Below are 24,803 nucleotides of genomic sequence, written 5' to 3' on the forward strand. Positions count from 1 at the left end.
CGACTCAAGTGAATTCCATTTTTTTCTGTGATATCTTAGCACTTATAATAATCTGACAGAAGTGTACATACTGAGCATGTGGAAAATTATGAATCACTCTAATTTCATCCTATTTCATATAGCAAGTATTATTAGATGAAATGAGGTTTTATTGCCACAGTTTCACTTGAAAAAACACATTTATGTTCAAGAAAGGGGAGGGGGACATTTGCCTATTAACTAAACTTATGACTGCAGTGCAATTTAATCACATTCTCCTCCATGGTTCTCTAACATTCTTGGACGTCTGTCTGAAAACATTAGTAAAAATAGTATGAGAGCAAGTGAGTGTTCAATGCAGACAAAAAGCATAGCTAAAATAATAGTTCAATTAATCAGCACAATTATGACATCTTTCAACTGCACTGCCCTTTCAAAAAAGAGCAATGCTGAATACCTAAAAAGGCCCTGCAGGAGTTGCAAGTTATTTTAATAACAAAATGGCATGAAAATTACTGTCCAGAAATCTGCCTGGGAACAAACAGGCAATAAAGTAGAACAACAGAAAGCTACAGATTTTTCCAGTTAGTAAAATTATTATTTTAAGAGTGGACTATTTTCATTTATTTGCCAGCTACATAGCAATTTAGTTAAGAAAGAAAGACACCATTAACATAAAAAAAGAAAACTGCATCAAGAACTGTAACAACAGTTGTATTCTGGAGACAGGCCAATGGAAAATATTGTTAATTGGAGTGTTTCTTTCAGAAAGCTTTATAGGAATTTCTCTCCTGCAAGAGGACATATTTTCACAAATAGAAATGAGGACAATTTCTAATGATCAAGTGATTACCAAGAAAGCAATATCAATTTAAATCTTTTATATAGAAGATTTATACATTTGCATGCACAAATGCACGTGCACACACATGCGCACACACACACACCAATTATTAACAAGGAAATATAAAGCTGCAAGTTACAAATCATCTAAATCAAGGCTGATTTCACATGTCACTCCAAGCCATAATCTTTGTTTTTGACTAAACATGATACATGAACCCAGCCATTATCATCCATAACATACAGTTTAACATGAATCATAAAATTAACCAGGGTTTCTGAGAGATGTCAAAACCAGAACGCTCAAGATTCCACATTAAGAAGACATGGGACTTCAAAGTTCAACATTTATATGTAATCTTTCCTTTGGCAATATTTCTCTGATTAACATTTATTACCCTTTTACATATATTTGTTAAGTATGTCCAGTGTTCCAATCATCCACGCTCAAGATTTGCAGTAAAGTCAGAGGGGATGGTGCAGGTAATAACATTCCTAAAAATCATCATTAACTTTTACAAGTGCACAGAACTGGTTCTGTACTTTTTAAAATGGGCTTTTATATTTTAAAAAAATACATAATGTAAAAAATATATGTAATTTGAATTTGAATACTTTTATAGGATATGTGTACAGTATGATTAAATTATTATTAAGTTCCTTACCCAGACACATTTTGTTACATAATCCACTTTTTACTGATGTCCATTTCACTATGCAGCTTCAAGATTCAAAGAACTCACGTTGGGAGCCCGTTCCCGCTTCAAACAGAGCCATAAATAGCACCAGAGACCTGTGCTAAGGGCTTATTCTCCAAACTGAAGTGGTTCTTCTCCATGTATGAACAAGTGGAGCATCTGCCTCCAATGCTTTGAACCTGGTTCATAGCATAGTTGTTCTACTAAGCAGAACTACATTTCTCCCTAAAATAATGCCATTGGATAGAGTAGAAAGAAGTACTATTTGATCCTTCTAACTTCCAGCCAAAATATTGTTTTACCAAAGTTCCCTTTTCACACAGTGTTACAGTACACTACGGAGAGATACAAACACATCAGGAACTCTCTGTGATTTCTGTAATGCTATGGTCTTTCCAAAATGGGCTTCAGAGTCACCAATAACTAATAACTGCTCTCCCACAGCAATCCACTCAATGAAGAAGCCAACTCTCCAATCAGATATGCCCATGAAAATTCAATCCGGTTTCTCCAAGATAGAAAGTCCTCAACTTACCACCATAAATGGGACCAGATTTTCAGTCATAAAGCGAGGCACCCTTAGGACTGGACTGAATTTTTTTACCATTTTTATGGCAGTCTCATGCCATCCCATTCTCATGATTGGGCATTTTTTTTGCTGGAAACCAGCAAAAAAGTTGCAAAAAGTGGTCACGTGATTGCAGGATTCCACAGCCCATTGCAAATGTGAACTGGTTGCCAGGTACCCAAAATGTGTTCATGTGACTACAGTGTGTGTGTGTGAGAGAGGGGGGGGGGAGGAGGGAGGGAGGGAGGGGAAGGGGGAAAGAGAGAGAGAGGATTTTATGATGTCTGGAAGTACTTTACTTTCCCAAGGTCATTGTAACTTTGAACAGTCATTAAATGATTTGTCATAAGTCGAGGACTATCAGTATTTTCTCTGCAGAAAAGCAGCCTCTCATCTTCCTGCTGAAACTGGCCTATGGTTCATCTCTACTTATCACAGAAGTACGCAAGCTTCAGCCAACAACTGAAGGGTCAAAAGAATAGTTAGGGAGGACAACATTGTTCTTATCTTCTCTGCTGTTTTTCCCTGCCTAAAAAAAAATAGTCCTGTAACTCATTTGCTGCAAATTACTTTAATGCTATGTGTGTGTATCCACATGCATGCAAGAAACATACCACACATCCAATGAGAAATTAAGTAATCCACAAAGCCACAATGCATAGGGGATGTGTCCTTTTTAAAGGTACCCCCCCCCCAATTTCAATATAAACAAGGAGCCATCTGAACTCTGAAATTTAGCTACTTTCTTTCACCACTGAGAGAATGTATACCTACAAACACTCAGTGCTGGTCAGTCTCCCCAGTGCTGCCCCCAAAATTTAAAACATTATCATCTTAAAACTTCATTTAAAGAGCTCAGAATGAGGTTATATAAATGAAGAGATGGGACTCTTCCGATAATAAGTATTTTGAAGCTGAATTCACTAGCTCAAATAATTCATTATTGACTATTAACTCACTATGCACTATTAAGGAAGTAATTAGTCATTCTTGAAATGCAAATAAAAAACAACAACTCCTAGCTATCCAGACAGCTACCTTGGAATGCAGTTATGTAATGAAAAGAGAAGTCAACTGTGTTGGCAGCAGTGAACAGAATGAATACTTTATTCTGAGTTAAGTTATAAGCACCATCTTATTTCGGTCTCAAAAACAAATGAAACTGAAACAGCTGTTTATCTACTGTCTTTCCAGCATGCAGCAGAATAAATGTAAAATGCTCCAATCTGTGACTGGTTTTATTCACCTACTTTCTCTCCATTTGTTTTCTACGATTTCCATTGTTTCACAATTTCCTAACATTGCAAACCCAGGCAGTCAAATTATACATGCAGCAACTATGAAAGGCCAAAGGTTCAGAATAAAAGAGGACCTTGTCATAGACTTTATATCCGCCAAAATACTAAGACACACTCTGACAGCTGCACAAGAAATGTATTGGATAGCTGAGTTATCCTTGTACCAGCAATCTACCTTCCTAGTCAAGTGGAACCTGAAGAACGTAACTAAGAGGGGTGAATATACTTGGCTTGTACACTGTATCATTTATATCACATTAATTTGATATGTCTGCTATTCATTTCAATGGGAAAGGCCCCAGTGATGTATTTAGGGATATTACGGCAGGAGAATAAAGACTCACAGGAAGATAATTGCTTCATAATACCATAATGGCAAACATTTTACTAGTAGGGCAGATACTTCTCTGTGATGATGATTAAACAGAAATCCCATTTATAGAATAGTGTATTATAATGAAGGATATCCAGAATAAATGTGCTATAATTTTAACCAAGAAAATTGGCCGCAATATATGTTTTTTCAAATGTACACAATAGAAATAGGTACTACTTACCTTAAGGGCTAACTAATTTTTTCCTATCTATGAACAAGCATCAGATGTTCTTATCAACTAAAGTCTGAGAGTATGTGCATGAGCCTGGAGCAACCAGTGCTATTCAGATATCAGTGAGAATGTGACTTCACGTCAATGTATTTTAGTGCCAATTTGGCAGCAGTGAATAGAATGAATACTTTATTCTGAGTTAAGTTATAAGCACCATCTTATTTCAGTCTCAAAAACAAATAAAACTGAACCAGCTGTTTATCTACTGCCTTTCCAGCATGCAGCAGAATAAATGTAAAATGCTTCAAGTGGCACACAAAAATATGACTATCATAGTGCATACTTTCATACTTGTATTTAATATGTTGATTTGGAATATATGAATGGTGAGTTACAGGCAGTGCTTTTTTTCTTAAAAAAAAAAAAGGTGCTGGAACTCACAGACGTCATACAACCTGCCTTGCCTACCCTACAAGGTTCCATCCAAAAAAGGTGCCGGAACTCCATTCTGGGCATTCTATGAGAAAAAAAGCTCTGGTTACAGGTAGCATAAAACTAATGTTCCTCTATCAATGGAAGATTCCAACTAGGAAAAAAAATACCTGCAATTTTAAACAATTTTCCCGGACCTGCAGACAAATCAGTTGTGTATGTGCAGGTTTTCTAAACCTCCAGAGTAAATTTGAATAATCAGCAGTAGGACACTGCCAATGAAAATAAATTTTATTAATAGAAAATCTATTAATTAGTTAGATTTGACACTCTGCGTGCAGAATCACATTGTCATCTATGGGAAATGCTAGAAGAGATTAATTCTAGGAGAAAGGTAATTTAGAATTTAGAAAGCATCATAAAAGATAATGGCAATTTTTAATGGCAATTTTCAGAATGGATAGAACAATAAGTTTTCTAGCACTAAAGTACAGCTGTGAATGCTGGTAGTGAGAAAGAACGAGAAAAACAAAACAGGTATCTTCAAATTAATAGATTTGTAAATGATTATTAAGAGTACAACAGAAGAACCAAAAAAGACACTCATATATTTTGGGCATTGATGAAAACAGAACATAAATCCAGTGGTGGGATTCAGGTGGTTCGTACCACTTCGGCAGAATCGGTAGCTAATTTTTTGTTTCCCAGGCCCAGAATGGACTTCCAAAAGTGGCATCCATACAGAGAACTGGTTGTTCGCATATTTGAATCCCACCACTGCATATATACATAATATACATACACATACTCTCTCTCTCTCTCTCTCTCTCTCCCTCTCTCTCTCTCTCTCTCTCTCTCTCTCACACACACACACACACACACACACATTTATAGCATAGCAAGGCTGAAGCAAGTAGAACAAAGCAGAAGGCAATGAACATGATGAGAGAATTTGGAAGAATTACAAATTATTACTAGAGATCAGTAGAAATAGCAAACATTTGTCCCTGCAGGAGTCAAAGACCAATCAATGCCATCTACCTGTTCTCAGCAGCTGATAAAAATGCAAAATGAATAACAGAGCGGTCGTGTATATCTACGGTCCTATCTTAACAAACTCACTAGTGATATTTTGATAACCAGTACATTAAGAAATTCAGAGTTGGTAGCATTTTAGAATAATCTAATTTCTCCTCTTTTTTAAAACAGAATTGACTCTTTTTCATCGGCTGCTCCCTCTTGCTTAATCTTCTAGTCATATCATTCACTCTCAAGATAACCTCTCAAGAATAGTAGATTGGGTCAAACAGAAATGGGAAAGATATTTTTGAAACGTGGAGGAAAATAATTTGAGATTACTAAGAAACTGGACAATGGTTTAAGAGCTAAAATGATTAAGACAAGACAAGCAAAATCATTGAGGCTAAGTAGTTAAAGTGCTGGACTAGATAGAAGGAAACCAAGATTCAAGCAATAGAAATTTATTGAGTGGCTGACCTAGGCCACTTGGTGGGCCTTTCAACAAGATAATTATGCTGTGCTCCCCTATGATCCCATATAATCATTTTTCTTCAGCAGCAGAGCTGATTTAGTTTAGGTTCACTGCAATGCAAGAAAAGCCATTTTTAAGCTGATAGCACTGGAACCCAGGGTATATGATCCCTGGATTGTTAGTAGACTGCTTCTGATTCTCTTCTATTTGCATACCTTACCTTATGCTCACTTCTGCTCAAACTCTTTGTTGTATTATTCCATATTACAAATCTTAAATAACCAATTTAAATCCACATTAGAACATAAAACTACAATGTCACAATCCCTGATTGAATTCCATGGTGACTTTCAATGAACCCAGTGGAGTTTTGATTATTGTTCACAAACATTCTTATTCCATCATATATCAAAATTCACTTTGACATTCTCATCCATTTCAAACACAGGTGACTGTGTCAGACAGGAGAATGGGGGAAAGAGACTTCTTTAAACAAAAGCTAACCCGAGTAACCACGGCTTCATTGCAACCTGCCCAGCATGACTATGTGTGCATCTTGAATGTCTGTATCTAGCTCAGAGGTAGTCAACCTTGGCTCTTTTATGGCTCGTGGACTTCAATTCCCAGAATTCCTGAGCCAGCTTTGCTGGCTCAGGAATTCTGGGAGTTGAAGTCCACGAGCCATAAAAGAGCCAAGGTTGACTACCCCTGATCTAGCTGATTCTTTGTATAATACTATCTATGCTAAACTTGATGTTTTAACTTCTCATGCTGTGGGCAAAGGTCTTGACTCCAAGTAATGAGACAGATTAAAAGTGGCAGAAGGCCACTTTCTGAGCTAATCATTTCAAGAGAGAGGAAACTAGTTCAACTTGTGTAGCAGTCCTGAAAGGTTAGAGGGGGTGATGGGTGAAAAAGAAAGTAAATGTTCCTTTTCTGGAAATACATCACAACCACTCCCATTTATTATTCCAAACTTTCTTCACTACAAATTGCATATAAAGCTGCATATAAAGCTGCTTAAAGATAGAACACATCTAATTGTCTTTTTTATCTACATATACTCCTAAAATCCCTTTAAATAGTATCTTATTAATATAATGGAAAATTGGAGTTTCCCAAGAAAGTGCATTTGGCTGCTTCTCAAAGCACTTTATATTCCTTTAGCCAACAGAATATTTTATTTTCTTCAGCTTGCACCAGAAACAAAGAGGCACTGCAAAAATCCAGACAACCATTAGATGGCTGAATAGTGATACCACTGGCAGATAGGCATCAAAAGTAGTTTTGTAATAAAATAAAAGGAAAGAAGAAAATAGGCATACTTCCTTGAGAAACTGACTTTGCTGCCGATACTGTAAATTGAGTCTATTTTAAAAATAAATCTTTTTTATTTTCAAAAGTTTACTTTTAAAGAACACTATAATTGCTAAGTTAAACACTGAATAGAACAAATAGTTTCCATTGGGACTTGCATGTCTTAATAAGCAAAACCCTGTAGTTTAGTCATTAAATATTTTTCAAAACCACCAAAAGCAATTGAGGAAGATTTAGGAATTCCAGGCAAAATATTTAGGATATCTGTTTAATAAAAATGTTGGAAGATAATACAGACTTGGCCAGCTTAAACCATTTATCATATGCTGGAAGGAGGAATTAGCAAATAAACACCTAAGTTTATGAACAGAATTCAGAAGAAATAAAAATTCATTATTGTCTTATTTACTCACAAAATGCCCTACTTCCAGCCTCTTTTTAAATATTTTGGCCACCTAATGAGAAGGAAGGAGAAGAGCCTAATGCTGGGAAAGATTGAGGGCAATAGAAGAAGGGGACGACAGAGAAGGAGGTGGCTAGATGGAGTCACTGAAGCAGCAGGGGTGAGCTTAAATGGACTCCAAAAGACAGTAGAGGACAGGAACGTTGTCCATGGGGTCGCGATGGGTCGGACACGACTTACAACAACAACAAAGCACTCAGGTTTGATACTTACTGCTGGTCATTCTTAAGCTTATCCTTTTTAGGCTTTATAACAGGGGTGGAGAAAGGATTTAGGAAAAAAAGAAAAAAATCTTCCTTTTGTTACCTTCTCTTGAAACATTCTCTTTACTCCAACCATTATACAAGGTTCCTAGTTCATATTCCTCAGAATAAAGTTAATACAGAACAGGGACTTCATCTTGAGGCTGGCTCTATAAGAGAATGGAAACACACAGCAACACTTTTTGTTGCAAGCTCACTCTTGCAACAGGCATTGCTATTCCCAAATGCTGCATCTATGATTCTCTTTTTCCTATTCACCTGAGACTTATAGAGATATATGACAATTGATTTCACTGCCAGTGTTCTGTTTCTCTCAAAAACAACAGTTTGCTGTCAAATGAACTGTAATTCTTTAATACCTGGAAAGATCAGGATTTTATCAGGCTCCATTCTTCTGTACTTCTGAATTGTTTTCTCCATCATCTGCCATTTCTTTTGATTATATGTACATAAATAAATCTAGATTTCCTATTTTAGACGCTGAACTAAAAAGAGCATTTGAATCATTTTATACCAGAATATTAAAAAAAAAAAAGAATTGTAGGGTCTGTAGTGTATAAAAGTGTATAAAATCAAATATCCAGTTTTTTCCCAATCTTCTTTTGCTTTTCCATTTTCACATTAAACTCTTATTAAACAGTTAATGTTATTTGACTATTAAAGAGAAGAGAAAGTGTCTCTTGTATTTCAGGATTTGATGTCGAACCATTTCAGAAACAGATGTTCTTATTGGTGAACCCATTTTATTGGCAACTCTTTAAAAAAAACTACCCTCCAGCTACGTACAGTAACAGTTTTCAAATCAACAAAAGTCCCCTCCTCCAAAGAATGTCAGATCATTTTAATATTGATTCCATCTAACATCAGCCTCTGTTTACCTTCAGTATTGTAGTAAATTCAACTTTACTACAGCAATATAAAGATGTGAGAATACTGTAATAATCTTTTTTTTTTAAAGCTGTTAGCATTGTAGTGTTCCATTTAGAAATCTCTAAAAGGTGTAGTGATGGAAAAAAAGTTAATAGTAATCTGCTATACAGCCAAAAGGGATAGTATAATTCTCATTTTCCCCCTCTTGAAACATGAAAATTATGTTGTCCTTGAGGGTATTCCTGAGATTACAAAGCAAGTTGAGTATATACCTTCCATATCATTGCAATAAATTTGCAATTTTCTATATGGGTATAGACACCATAATATATAGAAATAAAAAAGAGAAAAGGGAAAATATAAAAGTAGAAAAGGCAAAACCATCACACATATAGAAAACAGCTCAGTATTTAGACACAATAAACCTTGATCACATGGAGTATTTATTATTGATCGGTCTTTCCATTACATTAATAGAAAGTCACATGGCAAGCAAACACATATTATTAGACTAAGTCAGTAAATTCAGGGCACCTTATGCTCAATAAATCCATAAGTCTTCATAAATGATATCTAATGTTTACTATATCATTTAGAATCATTCATATCTTAAAACATATTCCTATTCCTAAAATCACATTAGGAAATGTATGGATGTTAAAAACAATGTAACAATAATGGAGCAAGCCCTACTGTATAATAAATGTCCCCTTTATTATTTTATTTCCTAGAAAAATCAAACATAGAATCAAACTTTTTAAAGTATTCTTGGAGGTCCCCAATAAGCATGAAAAAAAATTAATCTCATCTTAAAATCATAAGATACATACTTAATATTCTTTTTTTTTAAGTGCATACTTAATATTCTTTAAGATCCACAACCACTGATTATTAATTTGGGACATTCCAACCGATTATTTAAAGTTCTTGCAAATAACTACTCTCTGGCTTGATATTATCAAGCATTATAGTAAGTTATTAAGAAGACTGTTTTGAGAAGGACAATGGTCTTCATTTTCTTTGTTTCAATCATGGTTATAATAACATGAGGACTTCTATTTTTCCTGTTTTGGAGTACCTTTGGGCATGCATTTTGACTTTTTCTCCATGAAAATTAAATGATCCAGTCCAAAAACTAGAGTTGGCACAATTAGAAAGTTATTATGTGATCATACAGATTTAAAGGGTGGAGTCTGGCTATTTCTTAACTCAGGATTCTAATGTAACTGTAGCATTAAAGGCATATTTGGCAAACGGTAGGTTGGAAGGATGATTTTCACCCTTATTCACATGATAAATTTACACTCCAAAATAATCTCACTCTGAAAATTGCAGGTAGATATATACAGAGATGAAATATTAACACTTTAATATTAATACTTTAGATCAGCTAACTGCAAATCCAGTTTTAAAGCATAGAAATTATTGCAAAACAAGTTTGGATTTTCTGAAATCCAAATCCACTGAGTTTAATTACAAATCTTCTAATTTCACAATTGGTTCAAACACATTAGCAGCATCTAAAAATCCCGAATTACTATCAGCACTGAAATGTGTTTTAGATTATTCCAAATCTACACAGTTTTTATAAACAGTGCTACATTTTTCATAATACTGTATACTGAATATAGCTATCACAGCTTTCCTAGTAAAGCATTGTTTAGAGGTATTGCAGCTTTGATATAACCAATAGATTTAATGCATCCAAAGAAAAAGGACAATATATTGAAGTATTCGCTACATTCTACTTCCTTTTACATAAGGTTAGGATTGTAATTTTAGTTACATTTTAGCCCACATTTTGATGCACATTCAATTGGAAAAAGAATTTCTCTGGATACAACAGCACTTATTTCTGAATAAACAAACAGAAGGTTGCACTGTCAATTTATTGAGAATTTAGCTACAATTTAAACCGGGGGTTAATTCTCCTGAATCATGACACTAATATTTTTATTGCAAGGGTTCTTTCATTCTAAAGACATTAAATCTAATTGTTGGACATACAATAATCAGCATGCAACTGTTATAAAATCAGTGACACGGACAGGTTAGGAGAACAGTGATATCTTCACTTACCAACAAAAAATGAACTTTGGTGCAGGGAGCATTTCATAAGAAAGGCAGATTACATATGAAAGGAAACTTTTCTATCTAACCTTACATCTTTTAGGTTTTTAAGGTTGTAAAGTCAACAGTAACATTTTAAATTGGGACAGGAAACAGAGACAATTTAGTCAACAAAGCGCCGACATCCTATATGATTAAACTGATCATCTCTGTTCTGGTCAGCTCTGCTTTGAATTAACTGACCTTTCAAAGGCGGACCCAAGTAAAAAGCATTACAGTAATCCAACTGCAGGTCAGAAAGCTTTGATTAACTGATGCCAGACTGTTTCAGCCCAGGAAAGATTACAGCTGGTATATCACTCTGAGCTGATAGAACCATAGGAAAGGACTGACTAATACCAGGTATATATTATATATACAAGGCCCTATAAGAACAAATACATATACAAGGCTGTATATAATTCACATCGTTTCTGAAGCAACCCAAAAAAACACTTCACTTAAAAAAAATAACTTGCTGCCACTATAACACAGCAGCCACTGGGGGGTGGGGGGACTAGATAGACTACATCATTATTTTTTTTCTTCAGGTAAATAGGAAATCTTGGCTTTAATATTAATTATTGGCTGTTATGTGCGCATTTAAAAAATATAATCTAAATACAAACAATCTAGAGATCATCCAGCTGAAGGACATCCAAATTCAAAACCACAATTAATGTCCAGTCCTCCTGACTATGGAGTTTCTTCCTGCCTTCCCGCAGGACACAACACTTAGCAGTTGAATGTCACTTTATGTTTATAATTTACTTTCCTAGAAAGATTTTTTTTAAAAAAAAATGAGAACAGAACTCCCTAGAAGAGGGAAAGCTGGTGCTGAAGTGCACCAATTACACTATCTAGCCCTTTTAAACTATACAGAGTTCAAAGCTTAGACAATACTATGCCTGCAGATACTGGCATGCCTGACATTTAAAACTATCAAATACCAACCTATTTTGAAATGGTCCAAATCATTAGTTGTGGAATTTTCCTAGCACTTTATGAATACCGCTGTTAATTGAGCAATTAACTTGAAACTGCAGAATGTGCTGTGATGGCATGATATGATATAAGCAATGTAAAAGAAGCAGCAGCCAAGCAACTCAGTATGTTGAAAGATATTAATGAAGTGGCAAAATCTGCCAGAGAAAAAAAATAATAATGGATGATTTCAACAACCCCGATATTAACTGGCTGAATGACACATCTGTACATGGGTTTGGAGAAGCAGCCTAGTGATTCTATAAATGGCTTCTTTCTGGAACATCTTCCTCTAAGAATGCAGAAGGGGTGGGGGTGGGGGGGACATCACTGAATTTAGCAAGCATTCATACAGTGAGGTATATTAGAAAATATAAATGAAAACAAAACCAACACTTACCAGTACCAGCCACAAACAATAGATAAAAGCAGGCAAACAGATTACAATACAGATTTAAAATAATTACTCAACTTACAGGAGGTTTATAAAATTTAAGAAAATTTGAAGATTGCCCTTGATTATATATGACTGAATGAAAAAGATATAGCAGAATTATTCCAACAGATTGTTTTTTTTTTTAATTTAACAGAACGGAGGGATTTTTGGTGCCATCCGATCCCAGCAACAGATTTTACCATCAATGAATGAAATTACCAACAAAAAGTATGTTTTTGCATATTACAGGCAAGGCTGATAAATTTCAGAGAATGATTGACAAAGAATAAAGTGATCAAGCTAGCCAGAATGTGGAATATGTATTAATTCAAAATGTAAACAAGATTGGAAACGATTCAAGCAAGTTTGAAATGATAAGCCCAATCACAATGATTGGTGAGGGGAAAAGTTGTTGAAAGGGAGAATCTATGGGTTGAATTCAGACTGAATTATGCTTTATGTTATGTTATATGTTTATATGGCCACTGAAACAAATGTGATTTTACTAGTCAGATCAAAATATTAGAAAACACTACATTGATCCACTAAGACAGTGGTTCTCAACCTGTGGGTCGGGACCCCATTTGGGGTCAAATGACCATTTCACGGGGGTCACCAAACCATGCTGTCCGGCATTTTTTTCCCTTTTTCCTAGCTGTCCTACTCCCTCTTATTGGTGGCCACACCCACTTGGGGGTCACCACAACATGGGGAACTGTATTATGGGGTCACGGCATTAGAAAGGTTGAGAATCACTGCACTAAGAAGTAGTAAAATATAACTAAACAAATGCACTTTTAGCATATAGGTTGGATTGAAGGTCAATTATGTCTAGAATAGAAACACTGAAATGAATGTGACAATGTGACTTAAGCTACCCATAATAATCATCCCAAGAATTCCTACGTGACTTTTCTAAATAGGCTGAAATCTGGAACCAATCTTCTCTATATTAATGGGCTTCATAAATAGTAATACTATTTTGATTCCTTGGTTTATCTCTGTGGCATTATAACCTTTTCAGTTAGAAAAAATGATATTTTGTATCAACACTCTACCCTCTGTTGTATTCATTTTTGTTTTTTAAAAATCTATTTCAAGTGAGAGGACACTATAGGTACAGATTTGAAATTTGTTATTCAAAGAATAAATATAAAGGTGTGTACAATGAATATAAATACCCAAGACACATTAATTTATATAATCCAGTTATATAGAAGAATGCTCTTATATTTTAACTATCATTTCAGTTGTAATTTCTATTCAAGTTTGATTATTCTAAGGAATTCCCTTCATTTTAAAGATAGTGATTGCTGTGCCATTGTAATCTTTCTTCCACTTTGAAACTGCTTTGATAGTTTCCAATTTTTTTCAAACCTGGAATTAATGCAAGTTAGGTTAGTTGAAGACAAATTGTTTAAATCTGTCATATTCTGGAATTCGATATACCAATCTCTAAGTGTTGATATCAGATTTATTCTTCAGTATTAAAAAAAGATGAAAAAAATGGAAAATGTGGCAAAAATGAATAGATTCACCATATCCAACTTACAAAGATAAATTATCTATAAAACAAAAATTCTACATTTCTATTAATAAACTATCCAAAAATGCAACTTATGTATCCATGTAAGCTAATTGCTTCAATATATTATTATCTTGACGTGGTAAGTATTCAATAGATTTGGTATTAAGGATGTAAAGCTTTTCCTTAATATACAGTAAGAAAAAATGCTCTAATCACTATTACTGTCTGTGCTTCCATGGCAAAAACAAAGGTTTGGCTTCGGGCATAATGAACCACTGGGAAAGTGTATAATTTAATTTAAGGCCTTTAAATTATCTATCCATTCATCCATCCACTTACCCACCCTCACTAAATAAAATTTGCTATGATGACACCTGCCACAATGAAATTCCCTTTTGAAATATGCTTTGCAGAAACACTATACATGTATAAAGGTAGTCCTTGACTTACAAATATTCATTTAGTAACTAAAGTTGAAATGCCATTGAAAAAAGTAATGTATGACCAGTCCTCGCACATCTGACTGTTGCAGCATCCCCACAGTCACTTGATCAAATTTGGGCACTTGGCAACTGGTACATGTTTATCACAATTGCAGCATCCTAGGGTTTTGTGAATGCCATTTGCAACGTTCATGACTGGATTCCAACAAGTAAAGTCAATGGTGGAAACCAGATTCACTTAATGACAGTGTGATTCATTTAACAATTGCAGTTATTCATTTAGCAACCATGGCAAAAAAAGTCATAAAATCAGACATGATTCACTGAACAACCACCTTTAGCAATGGATATTCTAGTCCCAATTGTGTCATAACTCAAGGACTACCTGTGTATGAAGCAAAACTTTAACACATAAAGCCCAAACGAAGTTAGAGAACTTACAATGATTACTTTCCTAATACTGAAAAGAAAATTATTGATGTACCAAAGAAATAGTCCTGGAAACTCATTATTTTGCTGAGAAGGTTCTTCTGCCAATTCTTCTTGCCTAGTTTTTCTTACGCATGGAACAAGAAATGATGCCATAAGATAGAAAAAAATTCTGGAGCTCAATAAGCAGAAATCTGGACACAACTAAATGAAATAATGAAAGAATCATTTTCTCATCAAATGTACAGGACAGGTTTATGATTTAAAAGACATTAAACAGGAAAACAAGCTATTCTTAATACTGCTGATTGAGCAGTTTGATGACTGATGCAATCCAGTGCTGAAAGTAAAAGCTGTAAGATGCATGAAACAAAAATAAACATGAGCTATTTAAAAAAAAACAACACTATGCTGCATTGCATTAAGTAGGCTAGTACCTATTGAAGTTGGTACTAAAATAACTAGCTTGCTCTTCAAGTAGCACCTCGGAAATCCTGTCAATACAGCCATAGATAGCAGCAGTGGCTGCTCATATGGCTTATTATTACTGCTTCTGCATCTGATGCATCTCCCTTGAAGCTGAGATTGATTTTTAGAAGGTTCAGGCCAAAACCCGACATAAAGGGATCCAAACAACAAGGGCCGGATACAGCTTGAACGGAAAATCCTCTCATCTTGCAGAAAGCCAGGTATCAAAATTGCACATCAGGAACAAAGTGGCACAGAGCTTTTGACAAGTGACTTGCACTGGGGGGGGGGGAGAGAGATTGTTACACTGTAAGTCATCAGCATAAAGTAGCACAAGAAATAATCATGGAATCTGTCCTGAACGTTCACTAAATCCTTTGGATTTATTTCCACTTTTTACTAATGTACACATTTGTGGTCGTAAAAGCCACCTCCCACCCCCACCCCAAAAAATGAATTTCCCCCTTATGACATCATACACATGTAAACTGCATTGACTACCAAATATCCGAAATATCCCCGTCCCCAACAATACTCAAGAACTGCTTTAAGTGCTCTTGTAAGAAGACATGTAGTAAGTGAAAGGTGTATATAAGCTCTGGTTCTACTTTTGCTCAGGGCTGTTTGGCTTTGCTGGGAGCCCAGGAAGTTTTGTAAGTGGGTTAATAAAATGCTGTATCTTTAGAGCAGACATGGCAAACTCGCGACGTCACATGACGTCACGCAATGTATCGGAGCTTTTTTGCCATTGCCGGCAAGGGGTGGGCGCGGCTCTGGTATGATGAAACTGGCCCGCGCGTCGGCAGTTTGACACCCTGCTTTAGAGTGATTTGATTGTTTTAGGTGAGCCAGGTTTGGCCACATTTTCTTTTTAGGGCTGTGCAAAGCATTCAAAGGTTCATGGTGCAAGGCAGCCCTCCTTGAAGCTTAAAACAGCCACTTTCTCTAAAAGGGATAGTGTAGTTGTTTCAATCTAACCAAATACATGTACGCACAGCTGCTTCACTTTACTAGCCATTTCAGAGGAAGCACTGTTTGTGCATGCACCCATATATCCAGGGAATTAGGGACAGTCTCCCAAAGAAGCAATCCAAGCCTTCCAAAAGATAGGGTTATTTTAAGGCTTTGGTGAGGTTTACTTCGCTTAGAGCCAATGCATTTTATTGGATGTATTTGCAACTCTAGCTTTTATTCATTGTTCATTTTTTTAACATTAAGCACAAAAGAGGGATATGAAGAGGGGGGGAAGGGGGGGGATAAATCAACACGAACTTCTGTAGGTTCAATCAGTCTTACATATATGTTCACATTATGCACAAATTATTTATTTACATTTAGGTCAATTTAATGAAATTTTAAAAAGGAAACAATATACAGAAAATAATTCATATAGAGTTCATCACATATATTCAGATCAGATTTCTAAATAGTCCCCCTAGTATTGACTTGATCAAACAAGGGGCTAAGTGAGTAAAAGCTCTCTTTTACCTACCATAAACTTCTATCACCAGGCTTCTAAACAGCACAGTTATTTATTATAGATCCCATCCATCCACTGAGCCGTTAACCTTTTACCGCACCATATACTATGATGAATGAATGGCTAGAGCTAAGTGATTTTGTTTTTATACTAGCAGATGAATCAATTGCCCCTTGAGATATTTGGAGGGGGCACAAAGCACTAAAATATGTGCACACATACGCACACTACAAAAAAGGAAAAGGAGGAAACTAAACTATCTATGATTCCAGTTAATAAATTCAATTCAATAAGAATTCATTCAAGGTCAGGATCATTTTATTTAAAAAAGTCTACAATTATTTTCATAAAGTGAAGAGGCTTCGCTTGCCTGTCACTACAATCTCCATTTGTATCCCAAAGATTATGAAGGTAAATATGTAATTTAATTTACCTTTACCTGGTACAAAAAACGTATTTTCTGATATAATATAGAAATACTGACAGATCAGTCACAAGCATCCACAGAAGTTTTCCAATGAGCAATAATCCCAAACTCTTGCAACGGTGGCACCATTCCTTGGATCATGAGGGCCTGCACATGGTCGCTCATGCCCTGGTCATCTCTTAGCTGGATAACAGCAACTTGCTCTACCTGGGGCTACCCTTGAAGAGTATTTGGAAGCTGCAGCTGGTATACAGCAGTGTGCACATTCCTGGGAGCCCCCTAGCCATGCCCATATAACACCGCTACTGCATGAACTGCAATGATTTCCAGTTTGCTTCCAGACCCAATTCAAGGTGTTGGTTGTTACCTTTAAAGCCCCACATGGCATGGGTCCAGAGTATGCTAGAAGCCGCCTTTCCCTAACTAGCCCTCCCCACTTGCGCCAGTGGAAGAGGCCTGCTACGAATCCCGTCTGCTAAGGAATTCCAGTAGATGGGTTCAAGGAGAAGAGCCCTTTCCACTGTGACCCCATCCTTGTGGAACATTCTATTACTGAAAATGAGAACTGTTCCCACTCTTTTGGCCCTCTGGAAGGGTATTAAAACTTGGCTTTGCCAGTTGGCTAGGGATCCTAATTGGGACACTCATCACTGGAGGTAGCTGACGGAGTAGGAAGACCATATCCCTATCGCATCCGTCTCTTAGTTGATGAAGTTCATCACTATTTACAATGTTGCCCAAAATGGCACTATAGTTGAGAAACTATTCCTGGAAGAATTCTAGAATTCTTGTGATCATCTGGGGGAAATGGTGATATGGAATAGCAGATGACAACTCTACAAAATAGTCTAGTTCTTCAACCTAAATCCAGTTCTGCCACAGAACTGCCTTAATAACAGCCAATAAAAGGATCAAAATTTATTTGCCAAATGAAGAGGTGTACAACAATGTAGTTACTCTATCCACGGGAACTTTACAATAACAATAAATCCCCAAAACCCATTTAGTAGCCCAGTGATGGAGAACCTTTTAGAGACCAAGTGCCCAAAAACCACCTCGCCCCTGCCCTGCCACCTCTCCTGCCCGCAGGGCCACCCACCAACTCCACGGCCCACAACAGCAGATTGCCCAGGTGATCCAGCAGCATCATGGCAGCCATGCCCTCTGTCCGTGCCCCGCAGCATCATCTGTACGCGATGGGGTGTGAGGGCAGAGTCTTGTACCCGCTGCCCGGCTGCCATGTCCTTGAATGTGCTGCTCTTCGCAGACTGCGCCCGGGGCGACTTTCCTCCTGGGGGCTGCTGGTGAGGAGGGGGCCACGGGGAGTGGTGAGGCTGGGGCGATGGCGTGCATGCCCACAGAGAGGGCTCTGAGTGCCACTTCTGACACCCGTGCCATAGGTTCGCCACCACTGTCAAATGATGTCATGATGTAAAATGGCATTTTGGAATTCTACATAGAGTATCTTCCTTGCAATAGGACCAGAAGATCAGCACATATCAAAGGTGAAATATGAATAGTATGGTCTGCTCTTCTAGGAGATTAATTATATCCTCATTTAATCTGACTCAATATTCTTACATATGGCTACAGTAAATTCCTTGGCATAAACAGAGTTCTCAACTAAAATGTGCCTCTCCAATTACATTTTAAGTTGCTGAATGTATGTATGTATGGTAAATGAGAGAAATAATTTATATTTCAGTTATCTTTAGTAAATGCTTATTAATGAAGCAGACAAGGGTCAGAAACTCATTGCATTCCCATCTTTTTGCTTTACTTGGTATCTTCAAATGCCAGATGAGATATACCAGGGGTAGGCAACCTTGGCTCTTTTATGACTCATGGACTTCAACTCCCAGAATTCCTGAACCTGCATGGTTGGCTCAGGAATTCTGGGAGTTGAAGTCCACAAGTCATAAAAGAGCCAAGGTTGCCTACCCCTGAGATATACTATATACTTCTAGGGCATTGCTTAAGTATTTCTAAGCCCCTAAAGCAGTGGCTCCCAACCTGTGGGTTGGGACCCCATTTGGGGTCGAACGACCATTTCACGGGGGTCGCCAAACGCAGTCCGCCATTTTTTTCCCCTTTTCCTTAGCTGTGCTACTCCCTTTTATTCTATTGGCTTTTGAAAGCCAATAGAATAGACTCCCTTAAATAGAGTCTAATTCTATTGGCTTTCAAAAGCCAATAGGAATTCTCCAGGCTGTCTCTGCCCTGCTGAGCCCACCAAAAGTCCCATTCTGCAAATGGTGCTGCACCAGTTGAGTAGTCCTCGACTTACGACTGGTTGAGTAGTCCTTGACTTACAACCGGTTGGGGGTCACGACATTAAAAAGGTTGAGAACCACTGCCCTAAAGTTTCATGGGAAAGGAGGATGTATAGAAAATAAGATGCTCCTTTCTCTTGAATTCAGCAAGCATCAGGGAACATTGTTATATTAGGGAGTAGAAACACTTGCTACAGGGGTAGTTTTACAACCACATTTGGGACCAGAGTCTTCATTGCTAAGCAGAGTGGTTGTGTTAAGTGAGTTACATCTTTTGCCACAATTGTTAAGCAAATTACTGCAGTTGTTAAGTGACATATGCAGTCATTAAGCAAATCGGCTTCCCCTGTTGACTTTGCTTGATAGAAGCTGGCTGGGAAGGTCTCTAATGGCGGATCTCATGATCCCTGGACACTGCAACCATCATAAATACATGCTGGTTGCCAAGTGCCTGAATTTTGATCAGTGACCACAGGGGTACTGCAATGGGTCATGGATGCAAGGATCACTTTTTTCAAAGCTGTTGTAACTTTGAATGATTTCTGAACAAATGGTTGTAAGTCAAGAACTAGTTATAGTGAGCAAGTGAAATTGATACATTGTACATATAGTCAAGGCCATGGTTTTCCCTGTTGTATGGCTGTGAAAATTGGACCATAAAAAAGGCTGAGCGTGAAAGAATTGAGGCCTTTGAACTATGGTGCTGGAGAAAACTCCTGCGAGTCCCCTGGACTGCAAGGTGATCAAACCGGTCAGTCCTAGAAGAGATCAACCCCGACTGCTCTTTAGAAGGCCAGATCCTGAAGTTGAAACTCAAATACTTTGGCCACCTAATGAGAAGGAAGGACTCACTGGAGAAGGGCCTAATGCTGAGAAAGATTAAGGGCAATAGAAAGGGGACGACAGAGAATGAGGTGGCTGGATGGAGTCACTGAAGCAGTAGGCGTGAGCTTAAAGGGACTCCAGAAGATGGTAGAGGACAGGAAGGCATGGAGGAACGTTGTCCATGGGGTCGCGATGGGTTGGACACAACTTCACAACTAACAACAACAACAACAACAAATTGTTTATGGGAAGACTGAGAACTGCTCTCCTAAATAGTAAATTATGTGAATATCATTTCAAATGACTGAAGGCAGAAGCCAATGAGACTTTACATTTTTTTAAAGCAAATTAAGTTTCTTTTTCTCCATACAATGCTTTCCTGTTCACTGTTGTGTAAAACACATGGCTTTGTCTTGTTACCTAAATAATATTTGACTGATTACTTCTTTCTTCTCATATTTAGCCACAACCAATGAGAAACTCAATACACGGGGAAGTACAGCATTGATGTTTTATCAATTAATTTTTCATCCTTGCCAGATTACCTTTGAGATAAAACAATTGTGATAGTTCTATTTGATTCCACATTCTAGAGATATGTGGTGCTCTATTTTTAAAGGAAGAAGGTGCCTCACAACATAAAAGGAGCATTTAAAGCAACTGCATCTTTTTCTGGGATTCCGTGACTTCCCTCTGCAATAGCGGCACAACTCAGAGAAAACATGTGTTTAGTTTAAGGAGTTGTCATTGGGGTTACAAGTATATCCCTATGCTCTCCAAAGTACTGGATTCCCTTGGAATTCAAACTGTTGCAGAGTCCTCATGCATATAAAACAGGGGTGTCAAACTGCTGGGCCCGTGGGCTGGTTGCATTATGTGTAGCCTGCGCCCACCCCAGCTCCGGCAATGCAAAAAAAGTCGTGACACATCATGTGACACAGCGAGTTTGACACCCATGATATAAAAGAAGAAGATGCATATTGAGAAGTCCCCCAGTGGAAAATGTCCAAATTTAATGAAAAATGTCCTAATTTAGCCAGTAAAGATCCATTTTCAAGTAAATACTCCAATATGAGCATCAGAGGGAAGAAGAGGCTTTCAGTAAGTCTCCATTCATCACTGCATCTCTGGTTCATAATACTTATTTTAACCATGGTTGATTCTATGTATGTCAGTTTGAATACTAGAACCAAAAACTTCTGAACATTTTTATAACCTGATTTTTTTTAATCCAGCATAGAAAAATAGTTTTTAAAAAATAGTACTTACAAATACACTAGAAAACAAATCCAGGTACCCAGAATTCACTGTAAGTTTCTTTTGAATTCATGAAACTTATCTGCAGAATAAGGAGAAAAAAACAAAAGAAAAACAATTAAAGTCAAGAATATGTTTATAAAAATCAGTTTTCTAAATGAATCTGCAAAGTTTGCTAGCTTGGGAAAAAGCTGCATTAATCTGTTGGGAGTCTGGAGAAGAACACTAGAGAAATACATTTCAATAATGAGGGCAGAAAAATGGTTTCCCTTGTCTAACAGGCTGCATGGTTTCTACAAAAAAGGAACAGAATCACTCCTCTGCCAGCCTTTTTGCTCCAATTCCAGATTAAGCTAAGTGCAAGGTCACTCAAACCACTCTCTATTGGCTGCCTAACATGTAACAGATTTTCAAATCATAACAGGGTCAATTAGGTCTAATGGTTGAGGTGCTGGCCTAGGAACCAGGAGACTGTGGGTTCTAGTCTGCCTTAGGCATTGAAAATCAGCCCAACAAACTTCACAGGGTTGTAGTTGTGGGGAAAACAGGAGGAGGAAGAAGTATTAGGTATGTTCACCACCTTGATTTATTTATAAATAATAAAGGTGGGATTAAATAAATAAATAAACAAACAAACAAACCATAAAAATCTCTGTTTCTCTTGTAATAAGCATTAGTACTAATTTACAATATACTTTTCAGAGGATTTTGGGAAATATAGATATTTCACTATTATCTTCGTATACAGCAAACATATCCCTGATTTATTTATAACTATATACATAGATATATATGCTGCCTAGACTTGATTCTAGGCAGCTTGCAATCATAAATAGCAAATGAACAAATCAAAAACAATGCCTTCCTACCACTGTTTGCCTAAATCAGATTCTCCTATGGAAATACACAGTTTTACATTCTTCCTTAATTTTTAACAGGATTACAGTTGCCCCCTGATAAGCTGAGACCCTTCTCTAGTCCCTCCCACACTGATCTCAAGAATGGGAGATGGTATTATCCCAAAGGTACTTTTTTGTAAGGCAATTGGACTTGGTTTTTTCCTTGAAAATGTTTCACTGCTCATCCAAGAAGCTTCTTGAGAAGCAAAACATTTTCAAGGAGAAAAACAAGGAAGTCCAGTTGCCATTTGGAAAAGCGCCTTTGAGAGAAGCATGACCTGAATGATTGAGAATCTCAATAGATGAGATGGTATAATGTACTGGGTGGGTAGAAGCCACTTGAAAAACTTTGGTAGAATAGAAGCATGCCAAAACTAAGTGCTGTTAAGACTTCTTTAAAAATTTATTTTAGCTTTTCACCCAGCTACTGGGTGAAGGCATCTAATGGTTCCAAATGAAGTATCATCAATATATCCACAATACACACTTTATATCTCCAAGTGATGTCATGGAGTCCTATCTTAGTGTCTGGAGGCTGTAGGAGTCTGGATGTTGAACAACAGGCTTCAGCTAAATTAGTGGTTCTCAACCTGTGGGTCGGGACCACATTTGGGGTCGAACAACCATTTCATGGGGGTCGCCAAACAACGCAGTCCGCCATTTTTTCCCCTTTTCCTTAGCTGTTGAAAGCCAATAGAATAGACTCTCTTGAATAGAGTCTAATTCTGTTGGCTTTCAAAAGCCAATAGGAATTGTCCAGGCTGTCTCTGCCCTGCTGAGCCCGCCAAAAGTCCCATTCTGCAAACGGTGCTGCACCAGTTGAGTAGTCCTTGACTTACAACCGGTTGAGTAGTCCTCAACTTACGACCGGTTGGGGGTCGCGGCATTAAAAAGGTTGAGAACCACTGAGCTAAATCCTAGCAAGACCAATTGACTTTGGGTTTTAGGGACCTTCCATCTCTTCTTCTGGATGAGGTTACACAATCCCAAACAGAAACTATATGCAATTTGGGGACTTTCCTGGACTCACTGCTCCTGTTCAAAGAGCAGGTGGCAGCCAAGGCTAGGAAAATACAGCTATATGTTGTGCCTATTCTTGGACCAAGAAACCCTGTTCACAATCATCATGTCCTTACCACCTCCCAATCTGACTACATAGGTTGTCCTTGAAGAGCATCTGGAAGCATCAGCTGATGCGGAAGAAAGCAGTACAGGTATTTATGGGCACCTTTCATTCAGCTCACGTGACATCTTTGCTCTGCAAAATGCATTGGTTGCCAGTATGCTTCAAGATTCAATTCAAGATGTTAGTAGTGAGCTGTAAGCCCCCTCATGGCATGGGGCCAGATTATTTGCAAATTTGTCTTTCCCAGCAGTATCTCCTCATTTCTGAGACCTGGTAGGAAAGGCATGGTCAGAGCCCCATCCATTAAGAAGTGTCATCTGGCAAGTGTCATCTGGAGGAAACTCCTCTGTATGTTGGTTGCCCTCTAAGATATCATTCCTCAGAGATTAGACTTGCCGCCCCTACTAACATTCATAGTCTTATGTTGTTGATTATGTTGTCTAGCTCAGCTTCTATGTTTATTATTTATTATTTTGATTTTTTTTAATCTTGTTTTTATTTCCTGTTAGCCGCCCAGAGTCATATGTTTGAGATGGGTGGCCATATAAATTGAACAAACAAATAAATAATTGAAACAATTAGATGCTTCAAAATTCATATTACTAGTAATAATTACAATTAATTAGTACAATTAATCCATTAGTGATCTAATGGAAATCATAATGATAGTATAAAAAACACAATGTTGTAATTATTCATAGGACAAATTGTGTCAAGGTGCAACTATGAAGTCCTTTGGCTTAATTATTTGTGGTGTTGGCCTGGCTGTGAAAAGTTATATTAATACAATGTGGTCAGTATTAAACCTCATTCCATTTATTTTTCTTTTAAAATGTTTCTGATTTCTGTCTAGAAAGGTAACACATGCACCTCCAAGCCATAGATTTCCCTTATGCATTGTTTTTTCTTGCACAATGAGTCACTTTATTCCTCTAAATATCCTAGTTTCCTCTCTACAGAACTCTTGTATGTTAGAAGGTAGTTACACAGGAGTTTATTTTTATTGTTTGGCCTACATGCAGCTGTTTTAGTTTCTGAGACAACAAAAAGCACTTTGTTAAAAGCTCCTTGATTCTTTCCGAGACATAAGCCTAGATACCCATGATATTATTCTGAAAATAGAAATGAGTATGAGGCCTGGCTTGGACTGAAAACATTTACTACACCACTGAATTGTTCACAAGTGATTATTTTAAAGATGGAAATGCATCCAAATACGTATTTATTTTTTAGAGTTTAGGGGCATACCATAAAACTGCAAGTGTGACAGGTTCTTGCCCAAAGGTTTTCTGAAATTCAAAGTCATTATTTCAGAAAGATTCTTTTGATGATTGTAATCAAAGCAATA

The 24,803-nt window shown here is 37.1% G+C and overlaps 1 protein-coding gene across 8 annotated transcripts in view; it reads right to left on the reverse strand.

The window, feature by feature from the left end:
• SOX6 (SRY-box transcription factor 6) overlaps positions 1 to 24,803 on the reverse strand; it is a 480,950-nt gene that overhangs the window by 384,660 nt on the left and 71,487 nt on the right. For 7 of the 8 annotated variants that reach the window (XM_039344591.1, XM_039344588.1, XM_039344590.1 and 4 more), the window contains exon 2: positions 21,443 to 21,512. The exons of the other annotated variant lie outside the window; for it this stretch is intronic. The gene's annotated coding sequence lies outside the window, so the exon portion shown is untranslated. The remainder of the gene's footprint in view (positions 1 to 21,442; positions 21,513 to 24,803) is intronic. 8 annotated transcript variants of the gene reach the window in all.

This window comes from Crotalus tigris, unplaced genomic scaffold, assembly GCF_016545835.1.
Source record: "Crotalus tigris isolate CLP2741 ecotype Arizona unplaced genomic scaffold, ASM1654583v1 scf7180000017933.3771270, whole genome shotgun sequence".
Lineage (NCBI taxonomy): Eukaryota > Metazoa > Chordata > Lepidosauria > Squamata > Viperidae > Crotalus > Crotalus tigris.